Genomic DNA, 10,082 nt, shown 5'->3' with positions numbered 1-10,082 from the left:
ACGCTGGACTGGAAGAAACACAAGCTGGAATCAAGATTGCTGGGAGAAATATCAATAACCTCAGATATGCAGATGACACCACTCTTATGGCAGAAAGTGAAGAGGAACTCAAAAGCCTCTTGATGAAAGTGAAAGTGGACAGTGAAAAAGTTGGCTTAAAGCTCAACATCCAGAAAACTAAGATCATGGCATCCGGTCCCATCACTTCATGGGAAATAGATGGGGAAACAGTGCAAACAGTGTCAGACCTTATTTTGTTGGGCTCCAAAATCACTGCAGATGGTGACTGCAGCCATGAAATGAAAAGACGCTTACTCCTTGGAAGGAAAGTTATGACCAACCTAGATAGCATATTCAAAAGCAGAGACATTACTTTGCCAACAAAGGTCTGTCTAGTCAAGGCTATGGTTTTTCCTATGGTTATGTATGGATGTGAGAGTTGGACTGTGAAGAAAGCTGAGTGCCGAAGAATTGATGCTTTTGAAGTGTGGTGTTGGAGAAGACTCTTGAGAGTCCCTTGGACTGCAGGGAGATCCAACCAGTCCATTCTGAAGGAGATCAGCCCTGGGATTTCTTTGGAAGGAATGATGCTAAAGCTGAAACTCCAGTACTTTGGCCACCTCATGCAAAGAGTTGACTCATCGGAAAAGACTCTGATGCTGGGAGGGATTGGGGGCAAGAGGAGAAGGGGACGACAGAGGATGAGATGGCTGGACAGCATCACTGACTCAATGGACGTGAGTCTGGGTGAACTCCGGGAGTTGGTGATGGACAGGGAGGCCTGGCATGCTGTGATTCATGGGGTCGCCAGGAGTCAGACACGACTGAGCAACTGATCTGATCTGAAGAGCAGATGAGTTCCCCTTTCTCCACGGCTTCTCTGCTGCTGCTGCTGCTAAGTCGCTTCAGTTGTGTCGGACTCTGTGCGACCCCATAGATGGCAGCCCACCAGGTTCTGCCGTCCCTGGGATTCTCCAGGCAAGAACACTGGAGTGGGTTGCCATTTCCTTCTCCAATGCATGAAAGTGAAAAGTGAAAGTGAAGTCACTCAGTTCTGTCCAACTCTGAGCGACCTCATGGACTGCAGCCTACCAGGCTCCTCTGTTCACGGGATTTTCCAGGCAGAAGTACTGGAGTGGGGTACCATTGCCTTCTCCACCAAAGCTTCTCTAGCATCTATTATTTGGAGATTTTAATGATGGCCATTCTGCCCAGAGTGAGGTACCTCACTGTAGTGTTGATTTGCGTTTCCCTAATAATCAGCGATGTTTCATGTACCTGCTGGCTATGTATATGCAATGACACCTACTTTAGTACAGAAGCCCCTTGGAGTTGTGGGGTAACTTAAGAGAAAATCAAGATCAGTTCAACCCACTCAATAGCCATAAATTTATTTGACTTCACAGTATCTAACTGAACACCATAAGAATTGAGGCTGTAAGTAATTGCTCATAAGGACATCCTGGAAAAGATTTTTATAAGAAAAATGAAATAAAAGGCTAGTACTTTTGCTGTAACATTTTACAATCTTCTTCCACATCTGTCTTCCTCACAGCTCTATCACAAGGAGTCAGATTTCCACTGGGAACTTCACAGTGGCAGATGTTTACCATGCCAAGTTCCCTCCAGCCTTCTTCCTTCCTTCCTTCCTTTGGTACCTTCTAATATGCAGCTTCTCATCCTAGCAAGTAGTTGTGAAGGTTAATTTTATATGTCCTCTTGGCTAGGCCATTGTACTCAGATATTTCTTCTAACACCAGTCTCCATGTTGCTGTGAAGGTATGTTTTAGATGAGATCAACTGTTAAATCAGTACACTCTGAGTCAAGATTGCCCTCCATAACGTGGTGAGCCTCACCCAATCAGTTGAAGAACTTATGTGATGAAGACTAAGCTCCCTCATGTGTGCACGCTAAGCTGCCTCAGTCATTTCTGACTCTTTGCAACAGTATAGAGGTAGCCCACCAGGCTCCTCTACTATGGTATTCTCCAGGCAAGAATACTGGTGTGGGCTTCCATGTCCTCCTCCAGGGGATCTTCCCGACCCAGGGATCGAACCCATGTCTCCTATGTCTTCTGCCTTGGCAGGTGGGTTCTTTACCACTAGTGCTACCTGAGAAGCCCCCTCAAAGAAGAGAGAATTGTTTCCCCTGAAACACATGGCCATGCAACATGGGGAAAATATCAGGGCTCTTTTCATAAGGAAGAATTGAGTAATGACTGTTCAATAGATAAACAACATCTTCCATAGATTCAATTCATTATCTTCTCAGATCTCTCCAATGATATTACTTACAGATTATGGTTTGTCTTATTTTGTTTTAAGGTGTTTTCTGTTCCCTTAATTGTTCCTGTTTCCTCTAAATTAAGTTTTCTGTATCTATCTTGTTTTTGCTTGTTTTTTTTTTTTTTTGCTGCAGACTGCAGTATATGGGATCTTAATTCCCCACCTAGGTATTGAACCTGCATACCCTGCATTGCAAGGCAGATTCTTAACTACTGGACCACCAGAAAAGTCCCTTTCTTTTTTTTTACCTTGGTCTTTCTCTGTCATACTGCAGGTATTCTATAAATATGTAGGCCTTTCTGGTTGTCCATTTATGTTTTAGACAGAATGAGGCAGGAGAAATGCTAAACATGAACTAATGGGAGCTCAGCTTACACAGGCAGGGCTGGCTGGCTGACTAGTTAAGTTTCAATGTCACGAGAGTGGGAAGGGAGCAGCCATCCATCATGCTCCAGGAAGGCTACCAAATGCCAGGACAGAAGAATGTAGCTCTTTGGCACCAATACCTTCCCTATTTACTCAAATTATTCTTATAAACTTAACTTGTAGTTCTCTAAAAAGATAAACATCTGGTAGTGATGATGTAGTTTGCCCACTGGAGTATAACAAAGAGGTAGTAGAGGGGGATATACCCTTCAATTTACAGACTATCAGTTAATTTGTTTTCGCCCACATTTATCACTCCAGCAAGTATAGAGTTGTTCTAGTTAGTTTCCTACTACCACAATCTTAGTAGCTTAAAACAACATCTATTTATTATATAGAGTTCTGTAAAAGCGCATCACTTCTCAAGGTCTCAGCAGGGCTATGTTCCCTTCTGGAGACTCCAGTGGAGAATCTGTTTCCTTGCCGTTAGTTTCTAGGAGTTGCCTGCATTCTGTGGCTTGTGGTCCCCTTCTTCCATATTCAAAGTCAGAAATGATGGGTTCAGTCCTTCTTATCACACCACTCTGTCTTTGGTTCCAACCTATTACCTCATTCTATGACTCTCCTCTTCTTCCTCCTTCTTCCACTTTGAAGAAACTTGTAGTTACTGATGGGTCCACCTGAATAATTCATGATAATCTTCCTATTTTGAGATCATCACTTAGCAACAATAATTTCTCTCCAAACTTATTTCTCCTTTGCCATATAACCTAATATATTCATCAGTTCTGGGGGTGAGGATGTGAACATCACTGGCAGGAGGGCCCCTTATTCTGCCAAGCACTTCTGGTTCTCCTGAGCCTGCTGGGTCCACAACCCCTTCTCAAAAAAGCCTTAGCTCGGACCATATCCCCATGGCTTTCATATAGCAGTATTTCTGCTTTCTATATTCCAGATTTTTTTTTTTGAAATTTCTCATCCATTAACAAAGTCCTTCCATTCTCAATGTTATTTTGATATTTTAGTCTTTATATTATCTTCCTTTCCTTTCAGTATTCTCCCAAGAGGGAGAAAAGATAACCACATACTCAGTCCAGCATCTTGAAAAGGACGATTGTTCTTTTGGCACTTTCTTCTTGCTGGAAGAAAATTTAGTCTCAGTCAGTGTTGGCACCTCCTTACCTCTCAATAGTTAGAGCAACTTCTAGGAGATTTAAGAGGTGCCTGAGGGCATCATAGACACCATTGGCAGGTTTATTGTTGAAGCCCATAATGATCCCTCAAAGCCTGGCACCTTTCTGCTGCCCTGTCACAGGAAGAGAGGGGGAATGTTATTATCTAGTTCATCTTCTGTGAAGTATTACTTAACTACTTGAGTACCATCAACAACCATGGGAACTTCTGGCTTTTTGTTCCCTTCCCAGGAATCTCTCCTCTCTCCTCTGTTCTGTTTGCCCTTAAAAGTCTCTGCTCCTTTTCTTCGTGTCTCCCTCCAGTACACCTAGCCTGATCTCTTTAACAGGCTCAGGTTGTAGAAAAATTAATTCAGAAAGGGAAGTGTCTTATAAGAGACTTCTTTTAGCTTTATCACCATAATATTTTCCTGAGGCAAGAAACCACAAAATGGCTTGAGTACCTTTCTACAACTAAAGATGAAAAAATAGAGGGAAATGGTGGTCCAGTGGTTAAGGCTCCATGATTCTTCCATTGCAGGGGGCACAGATTTGATCCCTGGCCAGGGAACTAAGATCCCACATTCCACACAACAAGGCCAAAAAAAAAAAAAAAAAGAGGGAGGAAAAAAAATCTTAAAAATTAGTTTGCTACTATATACTTAACAGTATACAGTTGGTTTTGCCACATTAAATCACTGAACTGTGATTTAATCAATTCACTGTTGTTATTTGGTCGCTAAGTCATGTCTGACTCTTCACCATCCCATGGGCTGCAGCACGCTAGGCTTCCCTGTCCCTCACCCATCTCCTTGAGTTTGGCCAAGTTCATGTCCATTCAATCGATGATGCCATCCAACCATCTCATCCTCTGTTGCCCTCTTCTCTTTCTGCCTTCAATCTTTCACAGCATCAGGGTCTTTTCCAATAAATCAACTGTTCACATCAGTTGTGAAAGCCAAAGCACTGGAGCTTCAGCTTCATCATCAGCCCTTCTAAAGAGGATGCAGGGTTGATTTCCTTCAAGACTGACTGGTTTGGTCTCCCTGCTTTCCAAGAGACTCTCAAAAGTCTTCTCCAGAACCACAGTTCAGCATTCTGGCTTCTTTCTTGTCCAGCTCGCACATCCGCATATGACTACTGGAAAGACCATAGCCCTGACTATATGGACCTTTGTTGGCAAAGGGATGTCTTTGCTTTTTAGCACACTGTCTAGGTTTGTTATAGCTTTCCTGCCAAAAAGCAATCATCTTCTAATCTCATGGCTGCAGTCACCATTGACAGTGATTTTGGAGCCCCAAAAAGAGGAAATCTGTTACTGCTTCCAGCTTTTCTCCTTCTATTTGCCATGAAGTGATGGGACCAGATGATATGATGCTAGTTTTTTTAAGATTGAGTTTCAAACTGGTTTTTTCACTCTCCTCCTTCACCCTCATCAAGAGGCTCTTTAGTTCCTCTTCGCTTTCTGCCATTAGAGTGATATCATCAGCATATCTGAGGTTGTTGATATTTCTCCCAGCAACCTTGATTCGAGCTTGTAACTCATCCAGCCCGGCCTTTCACATGATGTGCTGTGTGTGTAAATAAACAGGGAAACAATGAACAGCCTTGTTGTACTCCTTTCTCAATCCTGAACCAGTCAGTTGTTTCATACAGGGTTCTAACTCTTGCTTCTTGACCCGCATACAGGTTTCTTGGGAGACAGTTCAGATGGTCTGGTATTCCCATCTCTGTAAGAGTTATCCACAGTTTGTTATGATCCACAAAGTCAAAGGCTTTAGTGCAGTCAATGAAACAGAAGTAGATGTTTTTCTGGCATTCCCTTGCTTTCTCTATGATCCAGAAAATGTTGGCCATTTGATCTCTGGTTCCTCTGCCTTTTCTAAACTCAGCTTGAACATCTGAAAGTTGTCAGTTCATATAGTGCTGAAGCATAACTTGGAGGATTTTGAGCATAACTTTACTAGCATGGGAGATGAGTGCAACTGTCCAGAGGTTTGAACGTTCTTTCGTACTGCCCTTCTTGGGAACTGGAATGAGGATTGACCTCTTCTAGTCCTGTGGAACAAATGTACCATATGACTCAGCTGAGTATTTAACTTTCTTAGTTGGCTTGGGTTGCTGTAATAAAATACACAGATTGAGTGGATTCTACAACAGATATTTTTTTTTCTCACAGCATTTTTTTCCCCCTCTGGAATCTGAAATTCCAGAAAAACATCTACTTCTGTTTCATTGACTATGCTAAAGTCTTTTATTGTGTGGATCATAACTGTGGATAACTCTTAGAGAGATGGGAATACCAGGTGATCTGGTTCCTGGTGAGGGCTCTCTTTCTGGTTTGTGGTGGCTGTCTTCTTTCTGTGTCCTCACATGGTATAAAGATAGAACAGGGCTCTCTTGAGTGTCTTCTTGTAAGAAAATTAATTCTGTTGGATCAGGTCCCCACCCTTATGACCTCATTTAGCCTTAATTACTTCCATGAAGATCCTATCTCCAAATACAGAAATACTGAAGGTTGAGGCTTAAACATATAAATCTGGGGGGGACACAAACTTTCAGTCCATAATATTACCCAAGAGAAATGAAAATATATATCCACAGAAAAACTTATACACAAATGTTCATAGCAGCATTATTTATAAAAACCAAAAAGTAAAAATAACTCAAAGGTCCACCAACTGATGAAGAGATAAAACAAAATATGGTATTTTCATACAATAAGCTAATTCAGACTTAAAAATGATTGAGGCTGTGATATAGTATGTATGAATCTTGAAAATATTATGCTAAGTGAAAGAAGCCAGTCACAAAAGGCGATATAGTGTATGATGCCATTTATATGAAACATTCAGAACAGGCAACTCTATAGACACATAAAGAATCTGCCCACAATGTGGGAGACCTGGGTTCAGTTCCTAGGTTGGGAAGATCTCCTGGAGGAGGGCATGCAACCCACTCCAGTACTCTTGCCTGGAGAATCCCTATGGACAGAGGAGCCTGGCGGGCTACAGTCCATGGGGTCACAAAGCCATGATGGACACTACACAACGACTAAGCACAGCACAGAATGGGCGTGAGGGATGGAGACAGGGAAATGGGGAGTGAATGCTAATTGTGATGGAGGTTTCTTTTAGGGGAAGCAAAAATGTTATAAAATTAGATTGTAGTGATGGTTGCTTAACCTCATGAATATACTAAAACCCACTGAATTGCATACTTTAAAAAATTTGTGATGTGTGAATCAATACAGCTGTTTCCAAAAAACAGGCATAGCAGTGCCCAGGGACCAGTGCTGACCCCCTTCTCTTCCTTACTCGCACACTATCCCTCGGTGCTGAGCTCACTCGATCCTATGACTTCATGTCAATGGCTCACAAAGCCAGCTTCCAGCCTTTCTTGATCTCCCCTCTGAACCCTATCTAAGTATGTGCCTGCAGATACCTTCTTGACATCTCTCTAGGATATCTCATAGCCATCTCTAACTCCCCTCTAAAAGTTGTTTCTCCCCTGCCTTTCTAAATCTAATTTATGATATCACTATTTAATATCTTAAAAAAATTTAGCAGTCATCCTTGATTCCTCCTTTTATTAACTCTGTTTTGTATCCACCAGTGATTCCTATCAGCTCCACTTTCAAAATAGTCCCCAGCTGAACTTCTTCATACCGTGTCCTGTGCTATCATCCTTATTTCAGCTACAATCAGCTCTCGTGGGATATTCTAACATCCTCCTCATAGGTCTCTTCACCTCTTCTCCTTCCCCTCTATAAACCCATCCTCTACTCAGATGCCAGAACAATCTTTTATAAAGGTAAATTAAATCCAGTTACTCCCTTTCTTGAAACCTTCCACTGGCTTCCCAATTGTACTTAAAGCCCCAAATCCTTACTCAAGCGCTTTCCTACCTTAAGATCTTTGGATTCCTTTTGTTTCGATTGCTCTTCACCAGGATTGTGGTATAGTTTTTTTTTTTTTTTTTAATCACTCAGAGCTTAACTACATGTGCTTCCTCAGAGAGGTCATCCTTGAACACTTAATGTTAAGTAGCCACCCTTGAAAAATTATCTGCTTAGGACTTTCCGATATTTCTTGCTTATTGCTTTTATGACTTTAAAAATGTTCAATATTTGAATATATAATACAGTCCCAAGCTTCAAAAATCAAAAGCAGTCAATAGATGTACAGTGAAAAGTCACTCTCGCTACTCTTTCAGTCTCTGTCCCTCAGTTCCTACCCTAGAGATAATCTATGCAAATACTTTTCTTTTATTCCATTCTTTTTCACACAATTGGTAACTTACTATAGTCTCTTAAACAACCTTGTGTTTTCTCTTCTCTTCCTATACCTTGGAAAGTTAGGTTGTTCAGTCATGTCCAATTCTTTGCGACCCCATGGACTGTAGCCCTCAGGCAAGAATACTGGAGTGGGTTGCCATTTCCTTCTCCAGGGCATCTTCCCGACCCAGGGATGGAACCTAGGTCTGCTGCGTTGCAGGCAGATTCTTTACCATTGGAGCCACCGGGAAACCCCCATAAGCTGGAGATCTAATTTAACAAAGGGGATATATTAGGAAGATACTGGATAGCTCACAGTGTAACAGGAGGGTTGGAGCACAGGTTCAGGTTTAGGACAAAGAACCAAGATAGAACTGGAACAAGAAAGAACAAGAACTGGAAAAGAACCAAAACAGCAGGTACTATTTACTTGCTTGGTCAGATTCCTAGCAGGTGAATGAACTCCAGCAGTTTTCTCCACTCAAGAACGGACACAGAATCCAGCTGGTTAAGATTAGGTCATGTTCAATTCAGTTCAGTCACTCAGTCATGCCTGACTCTTTGCGACCCTATGGACTGTAGCATACCAGGCTTCCCTGTCCATCACCAACTCCTGGAGCTTGCTCAAACTCATGTCCATCAAGTCGGTGATGCCATCCAACCATCTCATCCTCTGTTGTCCCCTTCTCCTGCCTGCAATCTTTCCTAGCATCAGGGTCTTTTCCAATGAGTAAGTTCTTCGACTTAGGTGGCCAAAGTATTGGAGTTTTGACTTTAGCATCAGTCCGTCCAATGAATACTAAGGACAGATTTCCTTTACGATTGACTGGTTTGATCTCAATCAAATGGTCATGTATCACCTTTCAACTATAGCCAGGCAGTGAGTGGAAGGAGACAGCAACCTCCTAGGATCCTTTGGCTTCCATATTTGAAGGCAGGGTACCTTGGCTGTAAACAGCTGGCAAGACATAATTCACCAAAAGGAAACAGGAGTATGATCAGGTAGAATTAGGATAGGAGAATGGCTAATTAACAACAAAGGTATCTCTGGTAGGAGCTTATGATTTTACATACATAACAGTGTAACACGCTTCCCTGGTGACTCAGTGGTCCTAAGTCTAATCCTGCCCACAATACAGGATATGGGTCCAGTCCCTGGGTTGCGAAGATCACCTGGAGGAGAAAATGGCAACCCACTCCAGTATTCTGGCCAGGGCAATCCCAAGGACAGAGAAGCCTGTCAGGCTAGAGTCCGTGGGGTCATAGTCAGACATGTTTGAGCACAAAATAGTGTTAACAAAATAACCTAGGTCGAAAGCAGAGGCCCAGGATAATTTTCCTTTAAAGGAGATGGTACAGTATTCAAGTTGGAGAAACACTGTTACATATCCCTTTTAAAGAAATGTTTTCCTGCTGCCCCACAGAGGAGTCAGCACCTCACTTACTATAGGAGAGCAATGGGTCTGCTGAGAGTAACAAAAAGACTTTATTGGGTCAGTCATTCACGGTTTAGTGGCTATTTATTAACTTAATTAGTGACCATGTTTAAGCTTTGCTTTGGAGGATCTCTACCAAGTACTTCGCTAAGGCCATCCTCTGACTCATTTTTTACCTGAATGGTGGGACTGGCTTGTTTCATCTATTTGCATTGTTAATTACTATAAAGACATTTTGATTTGGAACAAAAATCTCCAGTTAGGCTTTAGAGATAGAGCAGGTTTAATGGGTGGCAGGGGGACATTTCAGAAACAAGTATATAAGCATGAAGGTGGGAATGTGTTTAATAGGCAAGAATGAACAGTCAGGCTTAACTGAAGTGAAGGGATGGTAGGAGATAAGATGAGAAACAGATTATTGGGAGCTTTGACTGTCAAACTAAAGTGTTTATCCTATAAGGAAATGATTTATGAACGGAGGCACAAAATGAAAGCAAATTAAGATTACTTTGGCAGTTGTGTGCAACATGGACTAAAAGGAGGGCA

Source organism: Bos indicus, chromosome 28, assembly GCF_029378745.1.
Source record: "Bos indicus isolate NIAB-ARS_2022 breed Sahiwal x Tharparkar chromosome 28, NIAB-ARS_B.indTharparkar_mat_pri_1.0, whole genome shotgun sequence".
In the NCBI taxonomy this organism is placed as follows: Eukaryota; Metazoa; Chordata; class Mammalia; order Artiodactyla; family Bovidae; genus Bos; species Bos indicus.
Note: the sequence above shows the minus strand (reverse complement) of the source record.